Genomic DNA, 21,169 nt, shown 5'->3' on the forward strand with positions numbered 1-21,169 from the left:
ACTGAACCTGGTTGATGATCTTGTGTAATTAGAGAAATAAAAAGATAAAATTAAAAATAGGTACTGAGACTTGGAAAAGATCTGAGTGAAGAACTGTGTAAATGAAGCACCATTTATTTTGTGATAAATGCCCATGAGTTCCCATAACCCTCCTGTCTTGTTCTGCCATTAATGACAAGGAACCATTGTGCAACGCACCATGTTATGAGTATATGTACATATATGTGTGGTGTGTGTGTGTGTGTGTGTGTGTGTGTGTGTGTGTGTGTGTGTGTTGAAAGGGAAGAGACATCAAACATAAACAATGAACTCAATCTGATAAACACAAAACATGCCAGTATGGGGTAGGAGAATAACTATTATTTATATGGGGATAATGGGAAGAAGCATGTTTTTCTGTCAATAAGATAAATTTGCCCCTGCTTGTGAACATTTTTCAGTTCAAGGCTTGCCCTGAACTGGCCTGGCTAACTTTTCTCCCAATGTCTAGAGTTGCTTTAATGCGGTTCATGTGTATGTTTTTTATCCAAAGTGGTATATGTTAATAAAATGGAGGACAGGAAAAAAGAAAGAAAGAAAGAAAATGGGACTATGTCCCTTATTTCTTTCTCTGTATCGTTGTCATTTGCATAAAGAAATGCTACTGATTTTTGTGCATTGATTTTGTATGCTGCTACTTTGCTATAGGAGTTAATCACCTCCAGGAGTTTTGGTATGGAGTCTCTCAGGTCTCTTACATACACAATCATGTCATCAGTGAATAGAGCTAACTTAACTTCTTCCTTTCCAAATTGTATCCCTTTTATTTCCTTCTCCTGTCTTATTGTTTGAGCTAGGACGTCCAGTACTTTATTGAAAAGCAGAGGTGAAAGTGGACAACCCTATCTTGTTCCTGATCTTAATGGGAATTCCTCCAGTCTCCCTCCATTATTAATTGGGCCTTCGGAGCTTTGTATATTGCCTTTATTATGAACCAACCATGCCAATTCTCTCCAATGTTTTGGTCATGAAGTGATGCTGTATCTTGTCAAAGGCCTTTTATGCATCTATTGAAATGATCAGGTGGTATTCATGTTTAACCTTGTTATGTGGTGTATTAGATTGACAGATTTCCATATGTTGAACCACCCCTGTGTTCCTGGAATGAATCCCATTTGGTCAAGGTGGATAATGCTTTTGATGTGTTGTTGGATTCAGTTTGTGAGGATGTTGTTCAGTATCTTTGCATCTAAGTTCATTCGGAAAATAGGCTGGTAGTTTTCTTTTTTTGTGACATCTCTACCTGGTTTTGGAATTAGGGTGATACTAGCTTCATAAAAGGAGTGGGGTAGCATTCCCTGTTCTTCAGTTGTGTGGCACAATTTTAGGAAGATTGGTTTGAGTTCCTCTATGAAGGTTTGATAGAATTCAGCTGTGAAGCCTTCTGGTCCTGGACTCTTGTTTTGGGGGAGGTTTTTTATTACTTTTTCAATCTCCAAGAGTGTGATGGGTTCATTGAAGTGATTAATCTGCTCTGAGTTTAGCTTTGATAAATGGTATGCGTCCAGGAATTTATCCATCTCCTCCACATTATCCAGTTTTGAGGAGTAGAGGCTTTTTAAATAAGTCCTGATGATTCTCCCAGTTTCACTTATGTATGTTGTGATCTCTCCTTTTTCATTTTGAATTTTGTTAATTTGAACCTTCTCCTTTTTTTGCTTGATCAAATTGGCTACGGGTTTTGTCAATTGTGCTTATTTTTTCAAAGAACCAGCTCTTTGTTTTGTCAATTGTCTTAATTGTATCCTAGGTTTCCAATTCATTAATTTCTGCTCTGATTTTAATTATTTCTTTACTTCTGGAGTTCTTTGGGTTGGATTTTTCTTGTTTTTCCAGTGCCTTTCGGTGGATGGGTAGGTTATTGATTTGGGATCTCTCTGTCTTTATTATGAACGCATTGAGTGCTATGAATTTTCTTCTGAGGATCACCTTCATTGTGTCCCATAAGTTTTGGTATGATGTGTTCTCATTGTCATTCAATTCCAGGAATTTTGCAATGTTATTTTTTATTTCATCCACTATCAATTGATTGTTCAAAAGTGTGCTGTTCAGTTTCCAGTTGCTGTTGGGATTCTTGGTGGGTCTTTTGTTGTTGATTTCTAGCAATATAGCATTGTGATCTGATATCATGCAGGGAATTATGTCAATCTTCCTATGTGGAGGAAGTCTTTCTGACCCAGTATATGGTCTATTTTAGAGAATGTTCAATGTGCTGCTGACAAGAATATGTAGTCTGTGGATTTGGGATGGAAAGTTCTGTAGATGTCCATTAGGTCTAAGTGATCTACGGTTTTGTTGAACTCTCTTACCTCCCAGTTGAGTTTCTGTTTGGATGATTTGTCTATTACTGATAATGGTGTATTGAAATCCCCACCTATGATGGTGTTGGTGGTTATTTCTGTTTTATTGTCAAGTAGGTTTTGTTTCATGAACCTTGGTGCCCCCGTGTTTGGTGCATACAGATTTATGATTGTAATTTCCTCTTGATGGATGATTCCCTTGATAAGTAGAAACTAGCCTTCTTTGTCTTTTTTGATTATTTTTTGTTTGAAGTCTATTTTATCTGATATTAATATAGCTACACCTGTTTGTTTCTTATTCCCATTTGCTTGGAATATTGTTTTCCAGCCTTTCACCCTGAGCAGGTGTCTGTCTTTAGTGGAGAGGTGGGTTTCTTGATGGCAACAGATTGAGGGGTCTAATTTTTTGATCCATCCTTTTAGCTTGTGTCTCTTGTTGGGTGAATTAAGGCCATTAATATTTAGGGTAATGACTGTGAGATTTGATTGATCCCTGCCATATCCTGATGGTACATGTGTGTTGGTGTTTTCATGGGCTTTGAAGTATTTTGTGCCTAGTCTGAGTTTGGTTGTTGTGATCTGCTTCTTGTAGGCATTTGTGTTTGATTATTTGTTTCTTTTTGTGGAGAATTTCCTGAAATACTCTCTGTAGGTTTGGTTTTGTGTTCATATCATTATAAAGCTGAGTTTTGTCATGGAAAGTTTTTCTTTCCCCATCTATTATGAGGGATACTTTTGCCAGGCAGAGTAGTTTGGGTTGCAAGCCATAAGTTCTTAGACTTTGCAGTGTTTCTTTCCAGGCCCTTCTAGCCTTCAGGGTTTCCATTGAGGAGGCTTATGTAATCTGATGGGGTTACCGTCAAAAGTGGTGTGCTGTTTTTCCCTAGCTGCTTTTAGGATTTTCTCTTTGGTGTCAATGTTCATTGTCTTAGTGCTAATATGTCTTGGAGAGTTTCTCCTTTTGTCCAATCTGTTTGGAGTTTTGTTGGCTTCTTGTATCTAGATGGGCCTTTCTTTTAAGAGACTGGGGAAGTTTTCTGCAATTCTTTTGTTAAATAAGTTCTTCATGCCTTTGGTCTGAATTTCTTCTCCTTCTGGTATTCCAATGATTCTTATATTAGGACGTTTAAGTGTATCCCACAATTCTCTCATGTTCTGTTCACAGGAACTTTTGAACTTACTGAAATTTTTGAACTCTTGAACTGTTTCTTCCATCTTGTCTTCCAGATCAGAGTTTCTATCCTCCACTTCGCTGACTCTATCTTGAGAGCCTCTAGAGAGTTTTGGACTTGTTCAATTAAGTTTGCATTTTCTATGTATAATTTCCATTCCTCTATCAAGCTCCTTTTTCACATCATTTTCTGATTTTCTTGATGCTTCTTGGAATTCATCCTTGCATTTCTTTATGTCTTCATTTAGTATGGTCAGTTGATTTTTAAGGTCTTTTTTTTTTCACTCTCCCTCATAACTCTTAAATCTATTTTAACTCCTTCCAATTTCTTATCTATTTATTCTAGCTTAGTGATGGCAGCATCCACATGATTATTGGTCTTTTGTTGCTTTCCTGGAAATTCTACCAATAGGTTGGTCAGGGTTGCATTGCTCATAGCTTCAATTTGATGTTCTGATCCTAGTGTATCTTCTATGTTTTGGTTAGATGTATTCATTGTAAGACTGGGTGATGTAACTGGATTTTCTTGCATTTGATTTTCCCTGTTATTTCTTTTGCATTGTGGTCTGCCCATTACAGTGTATGGGCATGTAGGTGGGTGGATCAGCCTGGCCTCAAGCACAGTGGGAATCTGAGGCAGCCTGGGGCTGTTGCCAAGCAGCCTGGGCTTTGGCTCCCACTTGCCAAAGCCACCTATCTGCCTGGCAGGGGCGCCAAAATTGCCTGAATTCTCAAGCGGTAATGCACCAAAGCTGCCTTTGTTCAAGCTTGGAGGGGGACTGAGGTACCAAGCACTGAAACATCCCAAACTCTGGCTGGGAACACTGGGACCTGGAAACAATCTGTGCTCCCCCTCCACATGACAATGGTGGGTGGCCAGTTTGGCAGACAGGTAGGGGAGGGCACCTGAGCTGGCCCAAGCAACAGATGCACTCTGGGCTTGTGTGGCAGTTGCTGTGGGACTGGGCTCCCTGAATGTACAGTGGCTGGAGCAGTAATGTGGGCGAGTGTGCAGAGCATTCTAAGTTTCCACATGCAGGGATTGAGCAGCATGCGATCAGGATGCGACTGGTGAGCAATCATAGGGCGGCAGTGGGCAGGGGGGTTTGGCAGTGGCAGCAGTGTGCGGCAGCTATTTGGTGGGAGTGGTGGGCTATGTGCCCGTGAGGGAATTCACGATTCTGTTCCCCGCCCACCCCCATGCCCTCCCACTGACGAAAAGACCCAGTAAACCCTTATGTCTTGCCTTTCTTTCCCCAGGATTTGCAGTGCAGCTAGGTGGTCGCCATCTTGGCTGGAAGTCCCATTTTTGTTACTTTAATGGATTCTTATCGCTTATAAAATTTATGTATAAATTACCTGACTGCTTGTAGTAACATTCTGTCACCTCATGAATCACCTAGGAAGCACAGTGCTGGTGTTCCTCCATTTCTCTTCTTTCCTTTGTGTTAGGATTGAGAAATAACATTACATTGAAATAGCTTGTAAAGTCTGTGAGACATCATTGCTATGTTGTATTTTGAAGATTCAGTTATCTCTTTCAGAGGTACAATAAAATAAAGAAGTAATTTATTTTCCAATGCCATCCTAGGTTTTCTATGTGTGCCCAAATTCCCTGTACCATTTCCCTATTATTTAGTAAACATTTTTTTTTTTTTTGAGGTAGGTTCTTGCTCTAGCTGAGGCTGACCTGGAAATTCACTATGTAGTTAGAAATTCACTATGTAGTTTCAGGGTAGCCTAGAACTCATGGCAATCCTACTACCTCTACCTCCTGAGTGCTGGGATTACAGGGGTGCACCACCACACCCAGCATAAGGATCTTTTAACAGGTTCTATAGCACGAGTCAGCTAGCAATGAACTACTTCAGATTTTTTTTCAGAAGCAAAAGGTGTTCTTGTGCAACCCAGTTTTAAAAATATTTCTGCTATAAATAAGATTCTTTTATATCTAGATTTTATGGTTTATTTTTTAATAAAGATGATGCCAGCTGAGCATGATGGCTCCTATCTGTCATCCTGGTGCTCAGAAAGATGAGGCAGGAGAATTGCTAGGAGTTTCAAAGTAGAATGGGCTACAGAGGAGAAAGCACCTTGTCCTAAAAGCAATAATTAACAACAAGGCTATTTTGTTTCTGTCTTATAGTTTTTGTTATTTCTTTCACAAGTTGGCAATCTTACCTTTCTCTCGCCTTTTCCTATAGGTTATTCTCTGGATGTGTTAAACACTACTTATCTATGGTATTCAGCAATTTGATGACATTGTGCCTTCATGCACTTTGGTTCATTCTGACTGAAATATATTGAATTCATTATAATTGAAAGAACATGGTTTCATTCAAACGTGGAATGCTTTCCCCATAACTACTTTGAAATGTATTGTCTCTCCCTTTACAGGAACTCCATTACCAGGATAGTTTGTGCTAAAATAATTCATGATTGAAGGAACTCTAGGTATAGACAATAGTAATAGTACTCTGCTGTCTAGTAGTTCTTTCCCCAGATATGTGTCATTTCTTCTTCTGCACATCCAAACAAAAGGCTCCAAGAACTGCGAGTCTGGTGCAGGTTCGCATGGTCCTCTCCAGGTGGTACTCATGCTATAGCCACCAGGGACTCCCTGAACTCAGCTCTCTGTTTCCTCGACTCAACCATGTGCCTGGGCTCTTCATGTTTTTTCTCTCTGTTTTGGCATTCATGTATTATTTAAGCAAAAAGTTGGGACTATCTTTGCCCTCTATTCTATTGTCTATCCTATGCAGTTAGTAGAAAACTGATATTAATATGGGGCCTTTTGTGACTGACTCCTTTGGGTAACAGTGAATTAAATGTATTAATGTAGAATAAATCATTATGTCTTTCTTTTAATTTTTCCTACTAGCAATAGTCCATTGTATTCATATACTGAATTTTGTTTAATTCTTTGTAAGTTTGCAGAGATTTAAATTGCTTTCACCTATAGTGAACAATACTACTATAAATAAGTTTTTATTTATTTATATACAAGGTTTTCCTGCATGTATACATTTTCATTTTTTCCCTACATATATGTCTAGGAGTAGAATTATTCAAAAAAGCATGTCCTAACATTTTAAAACACTGCCAAGCTCTTTTCACTTGTGTTAAACATTGGATTAGTATTTGTGTTTATCATCTTCACAAATATTTATTAAAACAATCTCTCATCTTTGAGAAATGACTCCTCAAGTAGTAAATCCAGTTTGTAATTGGAAATTTTCCATTCTTTGTTGAGCTGTAAATTAACTTAGACATGCTAGACACAATCCTATGTTATATAAATATTTTGTGAATATTACATTTCATTCTGCACATTGTCTTTTTCTTCTCCATCATTTCTTTGGAGCATAAACTTATTTTTTTCTATTAAGGAGAATTTTTGTATGGACTATGAACTAAAGATCCCAGAAAACTGTTCTTTCTGCTTACCTAGTTTCAGCAAGGCTGAATGGACTGATAAAGCTCCTGTGATCACAGAGAGATAGAATATTGCATGGAGTACAGTACACTTAGGAGGAACCTCCTGGAACAATGTAAAAATTGTTCTATGACTAATTTTTCTAAATGGTGGCAATTGCAATTGACTCTTTACAGAAAAACAACCAAAGTCAGAAAGCATTCAATCAGGGGGGCCAAAGTCTAAGTATTGGAAGGACATGAAAAGGAAAATTCAAAATAAATGATTGAAGGATAAATGGATCTACTGGATCAGTGATTAATGTAGGAAGCCCCATTTGTGGTTATTTTGCCTCTCACTTTTGATATAGTTATTGAAAGTAGAAGTTCAGGAAATCACAAGTGCTTGACCACACATACATGGGGAAAATGTGAAAACAGTTAATCATTATAGGGGCCTGACAACTTTACTTGAGGTGAATAACTATGGGATTGTTTGATGATAAGGAATAACAAAAAGGTTTTATGAATTCTGTAAAATTGTACCTTTCTTGAAGTTTGCTCTTGCATGATGTGATCAGAAAATAAAAGACTAAGACTAAGAGCTGTGGCAGCAGAGAAGCAGGAAGAAACAGAGAACAGAGAAAAAGACAAAAAAAATAGAAAAAGAAAAAAACAAGAAAGAAAATAGAAACATAGAAGAAGAAGAAAAATAGAAACAGAGAAGGAGGCAGAGAGAAAAGATGGAAAAACTCAGCTGCCTTCAGCATTAGCCTGTCAGCTTGCACCAGAACTTGACTTCGAGTCGTTATTTCGACGCTCCCTTTCATACCTCTCTTCGGGGACCCTGCTTCAAGCCAGGGCTGGACCCTGGCAGCTAAGAATGTCAGCAGATAGCATCTGAGGCCTATGGTGATTTCCCTGCTTTGCTATAACCCGTCTACCTGATAGTTAGCCATTGTATTTGAAAAGTCCCTTGATTCATGACTTTCTTATGTTCTGTAACTATAAAACCTTCATGAATTTGTTAACATGTTGAAACATGGAATTTGGGTAACCCAAGTCTGTGGTTCTGTGCCATGGTCACTCATATTTGGCTCCAGAATAAACTACCTCATCCCCTTTGAGATGAGAACAATGACTTTTGCATCAACAGTTATGGCACCCAAGCATGGGACCCCAAGGACAAGCTACTTCTACTTAGGATGCACTCGGTCAGAGCTAGGTACCAGCCTGTGACACTTGTGCCCAGCCATCCTATGTTGCCTCCTCAAGTGCAAGTTGGTAGTTCCTTCTGGGGCTTGGACCTCCTTTGATTTGTCAATGGTCCAGTTGTTTATTCTGAACTGGTGTTAGGATCCTTTTATTGTCATTGTTATTGTAATTGGATTTTTTTATTTGCTCTTGAAATGTGTATTTCCTCACAAAATGTTTGTTTTCAGGTAATCATTTTGTTTGCTTTGAAAGCATTTTGGTTTTGACTGTTCAGTTTGTTGTTTGTATGCAGATATTTGAGATCATTTTGGTTTCTGACTGTTCTGTATTGTTTGCCTCTGCTAACATTAAGCATTTTTTCCTCTCTTACCACTCTCCCAAGACAGAAGTAATGTTTGCAAAAATAAAATAATAAAAAATAAAAACTACTATTTTCTATGCTGGCTGGCATGAACATTTTATTAATTTAACTTGAAAGTATTTGAAAAAATGGGGAAACCTAACTCATATTAAACTGGGTTTATATTTCCCACAATGGGGAATATTTAATCCTAAATTAGGGTTCATTTTTATTTGAACTTTTAATGAAATGCCAAAGTCCTAGGTAATAATATTTTTGTAAAAAAAAATCATAATGGGAAGTCTGCTTTAATTAAAATTTTAAAACAATTAAAAAATAATTAAACTGACCATTTACAAACTAATCACTAAGAGTTATAGAACCTATAAGTTAAGAGAAGATATTCAAAATGAATGAGAGTATGAAATTTGAGAGATTATATCAGAACTAAAGATTAATTGTGCAAAAGCTAACTATTCTCATTTCCTCTCCATTTTTTGACCTTGGCTTCTGCTCTCTCCAAGCAGAATGTAATCTCATATCAAAGGAAAGGTTGTTATTTGTAAGGTAAAGCCTACAGAATTCCATACTAGATTAAAATCCTCATTGTAAAGACATTCTCCTCCTAAGACTCCAGACCCATGTTCTCAGGTATGCTTTCATTCTCCTTCTGAGCACTCCTACACTTGCCTCACTCTCATGCTAAAATTTGTAAAAATTTTCAACTCTGTTCCATACTGGTGTTTCTGGAATTCCATAAATCCTACAATCAACCCAAGTTGAGGTCCCTAAAAGTCTAGGGGAACTCAGGAATTTGAAGATGACAATGCAGAGCCATTTCTCAGTCACCTTGATGCTGACATTTTGGGGGTTCACAAAAAATCCACCTAAAACATTGTGGGTAAATCTTAATACCTACTGATTCTCCTCAACTGTATTCTTCTAATATATAAAATCTTAGTTTTTACTTCAGTCTATTTTTCTGCCCCCCTCAAAAAAACAAAATAGTCTTTAATGAGTGACACAAGCACTGAAGATAAGAATATCCCGGACTGGTCAGGAGTGGTGGCATAACCTTTAATCCCAGCATTTGGGAGGCAGAGGTGGGAGGATCACTGAGAGTTAAAGGCCACCCTGAGACAAAATAGTGAATTCCAGGTCAGCCTGAGCTAGTATGACACCATACTACAGAAAACCAAAGGAAAAAGAAAATAATACCCTAGAGATGTATACATTTTTCCTGGCTTAGATGGAAGAGTACATGGCTTTTCAGGGTTTTGCAGTCAGTTTAGCATTGCTGGTGAAAATACCCAACCAAGTACAGCTTGTGAGAAAAAGAAGAGTTGATTTTGGCTTACAGACTCAAGAGGAAGCCCCATGATGGCTGGAGATAATGATGGTGTGATCAGGGTAGACATCACCCTCTGGCCAACATACAGTGGACAATAGCAACAGGAAAGCATGACAAACTCTGGCAAGGGAAAACTGGCTATAATACCCATAAGCCACTCCCCAACAATACACTACCTCCAGGAGTCTTTAACTCTCACATATCCATCAGCTGAGAACCTAGCATTCAGAACACCTAAGTTTATAGGTAACACATGAATCAAACCACCACATTCCTCCCTTAGCCTCATAAACTGATTACCATATGTGATGCAAAATAGAATGTATTCAGTCCAATTTTAAAAGTCCCCATAGTTTTTATCAATCCTAATGATGTTCAAACATCCTCATAATGCAAGGTGTTTTAACTGAGCCATAATACCAAAAAAATTCCCCCCAAACCCATAATAGAACAGAATAAAAACACTGCAAAAGATGGCATTGGGCATAGAAAAGAAATATTTAACCAATATAAGATTTAAACAAGACAAACATCAAGCTCTGTAGCTCCAAGTCCAACAACTCTAGTCAATGGCAAGTCTCTAAGTGTGATAATTCTAACCAGCAACAAGTCTCTGGAGTTCCATCCCAGGAGCTAGGCAACTCACAGTCCTGGAAAATTTCATCTTTGTCTGGCAACTTCCCTTAGCAGCCATCTCATGGTCCTGGCATCTCCACTGGATCTTCACTGCAACCTCACACCTCCATCAGGTCTGCATGCAGGCATTTATGAAACATGCTATACACTGCCCATGACCAATTCCAAAACACAAGACTTCATTGCAAATTCAATGACCCTCTCCTGAATTTCTTATACTCCATAATACCAGGTAATGTGCCAATTTGTTAATCTGGGGGATGGGGGTAAAGCAGACTTTGAAGAAAAGGACACTCTTTGAGCATTCAGGACCCTTCAGAAGAGTCTTCATTCTTCCTGTTGCCCCAGTGCAGGTCAGCAGGCCCAATCTCAAAGGTTGTAATCTCCTATACTTGCAGCTGAATGGGCCAAAGTTTTACCTCAAATATTTCATTTTTGTGCACTATTCTTCTACTCACACCAGTTCATTTATACACAAAGCAAACCTGTGCAAGTTCTCAGGACATGGACATAAGAGGAAGCCTCTCAGACAAACTGCTTCTAGTCCAGTCCAGGCAAAGCTTTTTCTCATTTTCACAAGCCAAAAGTCCATAGTTCTTACTGCATTCAGGTCTTTCACCTGTGACCAGAAAAATCCATCAAGCTGTACTTACAGCCCTGCAAGTTTCAAATCCTTCCACATTCCTCTTGAAAATCAGCTCAAAAAGGCCAAAACCACACAGTCAGGTGTGTAGCATCAAATGACACCACTCATTTGTACCAACTATACTTTTGCAGTTGGGTTTTCATTGCTGGCAGAAATCACCCAACCAATAGAGGCTTTGGGGGATAAAAGGGTTTATTTTGGCTTATAGACTCAAGGGAAAGCTCCATGATGGCAGAGGAAAACAATGGAATGAGCGGAGGGTGGACATTACTCCCTGGCCAACATAAGATGGACAATTGCAACAGAAGAGTGTGCCAAACACTGGCAAGGGAAAACTGGCTATAGTACCCATAAGTCTGCCCCAAGCAATACACTGCCTCTGGGAAGCATTAATTTCCAAACGTCCACCAGCTGGGAACCTAGCATTAAGAACACTTAAGTTTATGGGGGACTCCTGAGTCAAAACCACACAGGAGGACATCACATAAGGGCTGATTACCAAGATGTCCTAATCCGCCCTCTTTGTCTTAAGAGAGCATCTGGGACACAGTGAGAAAACTAGTAAAAGCAACATATTCTGTATCCTAAACACAAGGAATGACCACTTCTCCTGAACTTTCCCTACGTGTCTCGTTGCTCCTATCTTAACTGCTCTGTGAAGCTGATAGCACCAGACAAAAAGACTCCCTAAATGCTGTCCAACCAGTCTTTACTTGAGTTTATAGCTAGCCTTTCTCCTAATAAGCCTGAGTCTGATCTGTCATTAAATATGTATCCTTGCTAGATAATACTTTGAAAGAGTTGTGATCACTTTCAAACAAAAAAATAGATACAAAAATAAGTCATGTTCACCTGTAAAATAAATAAATAAATAAATAAAACAAAACAATAAAAACTTCTTCCCTTTTATTTTTAGCTTTAAAAAACAAATGAGATTAATTATCTTCTGCAAATCTATGTAACAAGCTTCACCTTTGACTTTCTGTGTTACTGAGCCTTACATTTCAAAGAGAGGGGATAGAAACTTTTTACTTAATTTTGCCTTCTTGGGGTGCACATAGAATTTATGTGTTTGTGTCATGTTTATCCAGGATCATTTATATGTTTATTTGTGTGTTTTTTTCCAAAAAAGTGACAACATAAACTTCCAGATATATAAAATTTGTGGCCACTTGAGCTTTTTGTTATTTTTGTTTTTGCTTTTAATATATTTTTGATATACAAAGTTAAAGTGTGAGTGTATTTAAATGTGATGGTCTATTAAAAGGTTTATGGTAAGTACATATTCTTAACTTTAAGTACTCTGAGCTTCTTAAAACCTGTAACATGTTATTTTTAGATTTACAAAATGTTCATGAAGCCTTAAGTGCTACTTGTTTGGGTGATATAATATTCATTGGAATCTAAATTTTATACTATAGAGGTTATCATTGGAGCATAGATTTTGATTATTTCCATTCAAATAAATTTTACAATTCTATTTAATTGACTTTCAATGCTATTAGGAATTAAGACATCAAAAGGCTTCTAAGTGGTATACACTAGAGGTTCTCTATTTGGATTGATTACAATTTCTTTTTGAGAATTTATATACAAGTCCCAAATATAAATTCTTTCATTTTATGTGCTATTTGAGAATCATTACATTTCTTTTTTAGTAGAGGTTACAGAGATGCAATCCCAGAAAACAATAGCATTCAGAATCTGGGTAGGCTTAGTTGTGTGAGGATGGCCATATTAACTTTGAAACTAATATTTTATAATTTTTAAAATAAATTTTAATTTACACTTGTGACTTTAAGATATAAAAATTATTGCCTGCTTGTCTGTGTTCTCCTTCAAACAGTTTGTTAAGGTTTTCAAATCTTTTTATCAAAGTTAAAAGTCATTTTAAAGATTGTATATTTAAGTGTTGGCTTCAGCAGCAACATATACTAAAATTGGAATGATGCAGAGAAGATTAGCATGGCCCCTGCACAAGAATGACATGCAAATTTATGAAGTGTTCCATATTTTTTAAAAGATTCTATATTTAAGATCTAAAATTTCTGCTTTATCTTTGTTAATTCATAACTTTTTAAGGTATAGATTTTTATTTAGACAATGTATGGTCTATATGTACTGTCAAATTAAGTTACAAGTAAATAGTCATGTAGAAAAAGACTATTATGCCGGGCGTGGTGGCGCACGCCTTTAATCCCAGCACTCGGGAGGCAGAGGTAGGAGGATCGCCAAGAGTTCGAGGCCACCCTAAGACTACATAGTGAATTCCAGGTCAGCCTGAGCCAGAGTGAGACCCTACCTCGAAAAGCCAAAAAAAAAAAAAAAAAGAAAGAAAAAAGAAAAAAGAAAAAGACTATTAAGTCCAAATTTCCCCTTAAAAGTAATAAAATTAAAATTTTAAACAAAGTTACACAAATTTTAATCAAGATTTCATTTGCTAAGTCTTTGCCTTAATTCAGATTAAACAAAAGGACCCTGCCTGCTTGGTACGGTGTGGCGGAGGTAGCAGCAGCGGTTCTCTGCCCCTCCGCCACCTCTCCCACAGCCTCTTCCCCTGCCAGGGGCATTGGCCGGGAGGGGCCAGTAGTTGTAGATGCCCGCCCCTGCTCAGAGAAGGTGAAGGAGAGTAAGATACTGGACAAAAGTAGATGTCTGCCTCATGGTACAGTCTTCCCTTGGGAAAGTTCATGCTGAAAAACTGAAGTGGGTGAATATTATCAAATTTCTCTACCAAGCTGTCAGTCTGATAAAGAAAAACCCTTTTTGTCACCCTAATGAAACGTTCAAACAAGTCCTGTGACTCTTTTCAAGATGAACTTGAAAATTACATTAAAGCACAGAAAGCCAGAGGCCTAGAGCCAGAGACTTCTTTCAGAAGGATGAAAGAGGACTATTTAAGAAATGGTAGGTACAGTGAAGAGGCTGATTCCAGACCCAGGTTATAGAATGTTTGACCCAGGATTTCCATCTGGAACCATCCAGACCTATCTAAGATCATATTTCACAAATTGTAGAGAACCGGTTCCCAGCTCATGACAGCAAGCTGTCACTAGACTCTTTGGGCTACTGTCAGTTTAGCAGGCACTATTTCTCAGAAAAAAAACAGTGCCCCTGAACTTTAGTCAGCAAGAATACAATCATGGCTCATACAGCCTAGAGTTTGGAGTTCACAAACACCTCTGCTCAGGTTACAGCACCAGCTACTCTCATGTCAGTCATAAACATATGCATCCAAAAAGGAAAAGGCACCTAGAAGAAGACAGAGAAAGAACTGAGAAAGAGCGGCCCAAGCATGAGAGAAAAAGAAGTTCTGAGGAAGTGGATTTAAACAAACAAAAGAGCATCCAAAGAAAGAAACTGAAGGGAGAAACAGAAACTGAACCAGTCAGTAAACAAAAGCTTAAGACTCAAAAAGAGAGAAAAAGCCAACATGAAGCCTCTGAGAGAGAGGACCGCAAGTGCAGAAAGGAGAAGAAGGAACAGGGTGAAGAAAGGACGGAGGAAGAAATGCTTTGGAACCAGTCTGTCCTTGGAGTTTGAAACTCTTCAATTGGTTCTCCTGGGATTAAATTGAAAACTACTTGAGGAGCTTGGTTTCATGATGCTCATGCCACTTACCCTATGTCAAGAGGTACTTTAATTTCTGACAGTGAACACAAAGTATTTAGTTTGCTTTGTTGCCAATATGAAAATTACATTTTCTAAAAGCATTATTACATCTTTCTTACATATAATTTCCCTTTATGAGAGTGGCTCTGCTTTTTGTTAAATTGCTGTGATGGAATTTTCCCTTGGGAGACCATTTATTTTAAATTGGAGGATTGAAACTACTGGTTAAGATGGCAGCAAGGGACCATGCCAAAGCAGCCTGGGGGGAAAAAGACCAAAAAAAAAAAAAAAAAAAAAGAAAAACCCCAGAACAATACACACTTTTACTAAAAAGTGAGGTGTATGGGAAATTGAAATGGCAGTGGAGAATAGAAGAGATCCAGAGATCCAGAGCCCACACAGGCAGGCCAAAGTGGCCCCGGCAGGTATGCCAACTGCAGCGGTGGCAGCGGCGCACCAGAAAGCTGCCAGTCTCGGCTTGAGCCACAGGAAAAGCCAGGTGAGGGGAGCTTCCACTCACACTGGAGCTCTCAGCAAACTCTAGAAACATGAAGAGAGAGTGGTAGTGAACAACGGAGGAGCAGATCACAAGGTAGAAAAATACGAGGAACAGCAAGAGAACTAGAGCAGCATCAGCTCCCTCCCTTCCCCCATCACCTGTGCCCAGCTCCAGTGAACAGAGCAGTGGTCCCAGAACCAGCCACACCAACTTGAACTGACAGCAGGCCCCAAGCAGGAGCAGAGTCCAGCAGCAACATCAGCAGCTCCAGCACCAGCAACAGTGGCCTCAGCAGCGGTGGATCGAGCAGCGGCAGCTTCAGCGGCAGCAATGGCAGATCCAGCAGCAGCAGCTTCAGCAGCAGCAGTGGTGCCAGCAGCAGCAGCTTCAGAGGCAGCGGTGGCGGATCCAGCAGTGGCAGCTACAGCAGCAGCAGCGGCAGCGGCGGCAGATCCAGCAGCAGCAGCAGCAGTAGCAGCACTGGTGGATCCAGCAGTGGAAGCTTTAGCAGTGGCAGTGATGGATCCAGCAGCAGCAGCTTCAGCAGCAGCAGTAGTGGTTCCAGCAGCGAGGGTGCTGATCTGCAGGAGTACAGTTGCTAGGCTCGGTTTGCCCCGCAGGAAAAGCCAGTGCCCAGCTCCAGAAATCAGAACAGCGGCCCAGAGACCCAGCCAGAAACTTGACTGAAACCAAAATCATCCAAAAAGGTAACTGGGATTGCACCAAGGAAGGGTCTCACTTGGTCACAAGTTGACTTGGATCCCTCAACAGACCAGAAATCTTAACCTATTTGTTGATAGAGGATCTGGTTATTATAATGCCTACTCTTAAATTGAAGGATTAACACTTTGCATAATATATGTTTTGGTTGGGTTTGTTTTATTTTTGTGTCAGGTATTTTTAAGCTCACTGGTTTTCTATGAAGCAACTTAGACTTCCTTTGTTAGATCTAACTTGCAGCATTGGAGAGTGAAATACAGTATAATAAGCTTATCTTACATACAGTTCCAAAAGTTTCAGCCTTTTCGCACAAATTCAGTTTCTAATCTGAGAATGTTTATAATAAAGTTCTAATTTCTGAAAAATAAAAACACAAAAGTTCTTATTGTTTTGATTGGCTATTAAGACCCAGCCCTCTTGTTTGACACAAATTTTCCCTCTTAGGGAATTGAAGAAATGCATGTCTTATTTATTCATGAAATCCAGAAATTGAGATAATGACTTATCTCTGCTCTCTGCTTCCTTGAATAATTAACATACTTAAGTAACTAATATATTTACCAACAGAGTTTTACAGATTAACCATAAAAAAAAGTTAGTGCTGGAGAGATGGCTTGGTGGTTAAGGCATTTGCCTGCAAAGCCAAAGGATCCTAGTTCAATTCTCCAGGACCTTTGTAAACCAGATGCACAAGGGGGTGCATGCATCTGGAGTTCATTTTCAGTGGCTGGAGGCCCTGGTGCCTCGTTTCTCTCCTTCTCTCTTTCTTTCTATTTAAATAAATAAATACAGTTTTAAAAAATGTTATTAGGACTGGAGAAATGGCTTAACCATTAAGGTGCTTGCTTGCAAACCCTAAAAAGTTTGAGTTTGATTGAGTTTGTTTACAGCTTCTGTCTCTCTTCTCTTTCTCTGTGCTTGCAAGAAAATAAAATTTTAGAACTGTATTAAAACAGAGATGCCAAGATGTTATCTCACATTGGTTACCTTTGATAACAGTTTTCTTTTCTATGGTAATACTGAAAAGAATAAAAGCCACTACTTCCTATCCAGAGAGCTGGTCTTAGAGATATAAAGGAAATAACAAATATATTTCTAGATTTAAGATGTTAACTAACATGTCTAGATCAAAAGTTATTAAGTTCCTGAATAAGATATATTTAAAGAAATAAAGTTTATCAAATTTTGCAATTCAAACTTTTACTGAAAGGATTTTGCTTTTAGTAATTTTTACAAAATGCCCAACTCTATTTCCAATAATATATTTCTTAGGTATTACCATGCCATTACTAATGTATGACAAATTGTTTACAAACAAGGTTTAAATTTATATGCTTTCCATTACAGTAAGCCTTTTTCTTTGCTAAATAACATCTAATTGCACACTTACAAGGTTTCTTAAATATCCTGTTATTAATCATTGTTCATAAAAGCAGTTTACAAGCAAGCACTTGATGTTTCATCATTTTAAAAATGATGCTTCTAATAACCTATAGGTAAGGTTTGGGAGTGGTCAAAACCATGCAAATCACTCTGAGGCAAAGAAGAAAGATGTTTAATTATTTTATTAGCTATGGACATATTTAGTATATAAACAACACATGTTGGTACTGTCCTTCCCCTCCTCCCTACCCATTTTCTGAAGAGGGCTTCCTCATTGGGGATGCAGGTCAACCCCATGGTGATTGTGGGCCATGCATTATAGGGGAGGGGGAGAGGCAATGTCTCTGTTTAAAATGTCCCAACTTCTGGCTCTAACAATCTTCCAGCTCCCTCTTCTGCAAAATTCTCTGAGCCTTGCTTGGTGCATTTTAAGTCTACTACAGTGATGTGTACTTAGGAGCATCTGGATCTCTGATTTGGTGGATGTTGAAAATCCTCAATGTCTATCTCTATCACCCTTGTGCTGATATCCGATGAATGGATAACCAAGATGTGATATATCTACACAATGGAATTGTACTCATCAGTAAGAAAAAAAACTTGTATTGAAAATTGTAGAAAAATGGTCCAACTTGGAACAGATCATTCTAAGTGAACTCTTACAATCACAGAAAGACAACCATCACATGGTCTCACTCATCTGCAGTTGCTCATTTGGATCAGCCTGAGTGGCTGACATACCTTAATAGCATTTCAAGGCTTGGACAATAGGAAGGGTAGAGTTTGGGGGAAGGTAAATGGTGGAGAGCCTGGACAGGGTGGGGGGACACAAAACTGAACCCAAATTGAACTGGTACCATGGAATCCTATATTCTGGAAGTCAGACTAAAAGGTGGAACCCTCAAGGGAACCTTAGGGAAAGCATTTGAATCAATGGGTTCTGTAGAGTGTGAGACAAAACTTAACCTAAATTTATCCTCTTTCTCTTTCTTCTCTGTCTTTTTCCTTTTTCTTTAGCCTTGGTGCTGGCCCATAATTCCCTATACCAGGATGTGGTTTACATCCACAATGAGCTGTTGATCAGAGAGACCTAGTAGGTCTCCCAAAACAAACAAGACAGACTACTGTCAGATCACTTATTTACTTATCAGAGGTTAATGGTAAGACCCTACTGCTGAAGATACCATATACTGTCAGCAGGGACCATGGAGTGACTTAGCTAGAACCTGGATGAGAGTCAGTCCCAAGACAATTAACCCATCTAGTGCCAGGAAAAAATATGAACTGCCAGGGTTGCCTCACAAGAGAGGGGCACAGCCAACCTGAGTTTTCTGGTAATGGACTTCATAGGACTTTTTCAATTGGGGGAAGCTGAGAAGGGGGGAAAACTTGTTTGTTAAGTTGAATAGAAAAGTTCCTTTAGGGGAGAACATTATATTAACCATTTAAAATAGTTAGGGTGTGACACCCAAACAGTGACCAAGTGACTTATGAGAAAGGGGGACAGGAAACCATGACCTTGGGCATTGTTAGGCAAGAAGGGGAAAATAAGTGGGTGGTCTCTTGAAGTATGTGGACAATACATTTTCCTATGGCTCTGTCATCTTTCTGCTGACCATGGTGACTCCATCTTGGGAGCCTGTCCCTACCTAACACTATAGTTAAATTATATCTAAATGCTAACTTTATGTGCTTTCTCATTTAGATAACCCTTCATTTATGAGATTAAAAACTTATTTTAATAAATCAAAGTTTAAATTTGTTTATAAAATTTGAACTATTGTTAAATTTTATTATGCTTTTTAAAAATTTAATTCCCAATAGTACTGGTTAAAAAACTGATGTTGATAGCTTATCAAAACTTACCAAATATTTGGCTTTCTTATGACACTACAATTTAGTTGTTATAAATCTATCTTATAAAACAAATACTGAGTGCTCTATAACCATTAACTGTATATATACATGAATATATTTTATATGCATATTATCCTAATAAGAGTTTAAAGCAATTTTAAATTAATAACTAAAAGTTCAGAATTACAGTTTTCCCACAATGAGCTACTGGGAGATGAAGATGACATGAAAGACTTGCTTACAGAGTAAGACCTCTGTCACGTACTTCGAACTAACTACTGTGCTACAGATTTTCAGGGGATGGACTCTTCAGAATCATTATTTCCCTCTTCAATCATCTAAACATCCACATGGACTTCAAATAGTGGTTGACACTGATCTTCAATTTCATCAACAATTAAGTACTCAAAGTAACTAAATACCTCTTTTTTATTTGAAAAGTTTTACTCTGGCTTTATTTGAAATGAATCATTTGTTTAGAGACACAAATAACCATAACTGATTTAATGAGATGTTCACAGTTTCACTGTACCAGTCCTGTACCTGTAGTTAGACATGCATGGCTTAATATTTTAAAACTATATATATATATATATATATATATATATATATATATATATATATATATATATATATATATATATATTTGAAATGGAAAAAGAAGCAGAGGGAGAGAGACAGAGAGAGGGCATGCCAAGACCTCGAGCCACTGCAAACTATCTCTGGATGCATGAGCCCCCTGGTGCATCTGGATTAAATAGAGTCAATCCGGGCTCCTCTGACTTTGCAGGCAAATGCCTTAAGTAAGCCATCTTTGCAGCCTGCATGGGTTAATCTTTGAGAGAAGCATATGCTACAGGTAGGAGTGCAGGCTGAATGGGGGGGGGGGGCAGAATAGGTTGGCAGACGAGAACCAGCCCCCTCCTCAGGCCTGGTCTGGCCAGGAAAGCCAACTGAATGAGTGTGGTGGAAAATAGGAGGTGGGGAAGAACCGGCCAGTGGGGGACCGAACCCCTTCCTGGGCCAGGGGTTGAAGTGGGGGAGACATGAGGGGATGGCCCGGGAAACCACATCCCTCTGCCAAGAACCTCACCCGTCAGCCAGCAAAGTTGGACTGACACCACAGGTGACCTGCAATCACTGGAACTCGAACACCCGACCCACCTGGTCTGAAAAGGATGCGGGGATGGGGGTGGAGGAGGCGGGCACTGCAGGAGGGACCCACTTCCCATGTGACAGGGTTGCAGCTAGACAGGCCACAGCGGGGACTTGAAGGACTCAGGAACCAGAGGGACGCCATGACAGGGTTCAGAGTCACCAGTAGGCCTAAGTTTCTGTTTCCTGGCAAGGTTTAAATAGGAATTTAACAGTTCCTTAAAAAAGACCACAAACTGCTTGACATACATTTCTATGGTCATAAGATAAGTTGCTTAAGTTCCTCAAACACACATAGCCAATCACAATAAAGGTTACCTAATCTGCTTGCAATTCTCCTAGCCCCCTGCCGACCAGATTTGCCCACCAGCATCGTAAGACTCTTGGAAAAATACAAGTGCAGTTACTGCTTAAATCTACCCATCATGTAACCATTCCCTGACTTCCTTGTTCAAATTCCTATAAAAAAAAAACCTGCCCCCCTGCTGCTCAGAGCTCTTATAGGGATCCACTGCATTGGTGAGTCAAGAGTCCCAGCTAAAGCCCTGAATAAAGCTCCTTGCCTTTGCATACATGTTTGGTTCTCCTTGGTGGTCACTGGGGGCTCAGGCTCCATATGCAAGCAGTGGTCTCCGCCCCTCCTAGGTGGGATGGGAGGCCAAGCATTAGGCACAGAAAGTGTGGGCAGAGCGGGCAATAGGCGGGAGGAAAGCATCATGAAGAGTGGGGCACAGGGCCCCTGAGAGAGGGAGGGGAACTCCTGGCCACATGACCACCACCTTTTGGGACACACTTAGGGATCCCATCACCAGCTGCCCCCTTGGCGCAGCG

The 21,169-nt window shown here is 39.2% G+C and overlaps 1 non-coding gene and 1 pseudogene across 1 annotated transcript; both read left to right on the forward strand.

The window, feature by feature from the left end:
* The first annotated feature begins 13,023 nt into the window (after positions 1-13,023).
* LOC123457287 lies at positions 13,024-13,129 on the forward strand. The gene has a single exon (XR_006634963.1). It is a non-coding gene; the product is annotated as a U6 spliceosomal RNA (small nuclear RNA).
* A 760-nt stretch (positions 13,130-13,889) lies between these two features.
* LOC101604735 lies at positions 13,890-14,655 on the forward strand (annotated as a pseudogene).
* Positions 14,656-21,169: the final 6,514 nt, after the last annotated feature.

Source organism: Jaculus jaculus, unplaced genomic scaffold, assembly GCF_020740685.1.
Source record: "Jaculus jaculus isolate mJacJac1 unplaced genomic scaffold, mJacJac1.mat.Y.cur mat_scaffold_34_1_3701052_arrow_ctg1, whole genome shotgun sequence".
Taxonomy (NCBI): Eukaryota; Metazoa; Chordata; class Mammalia; order Rodentia; family Dipodidae; genus Jaculus; species Jaculus jaculus.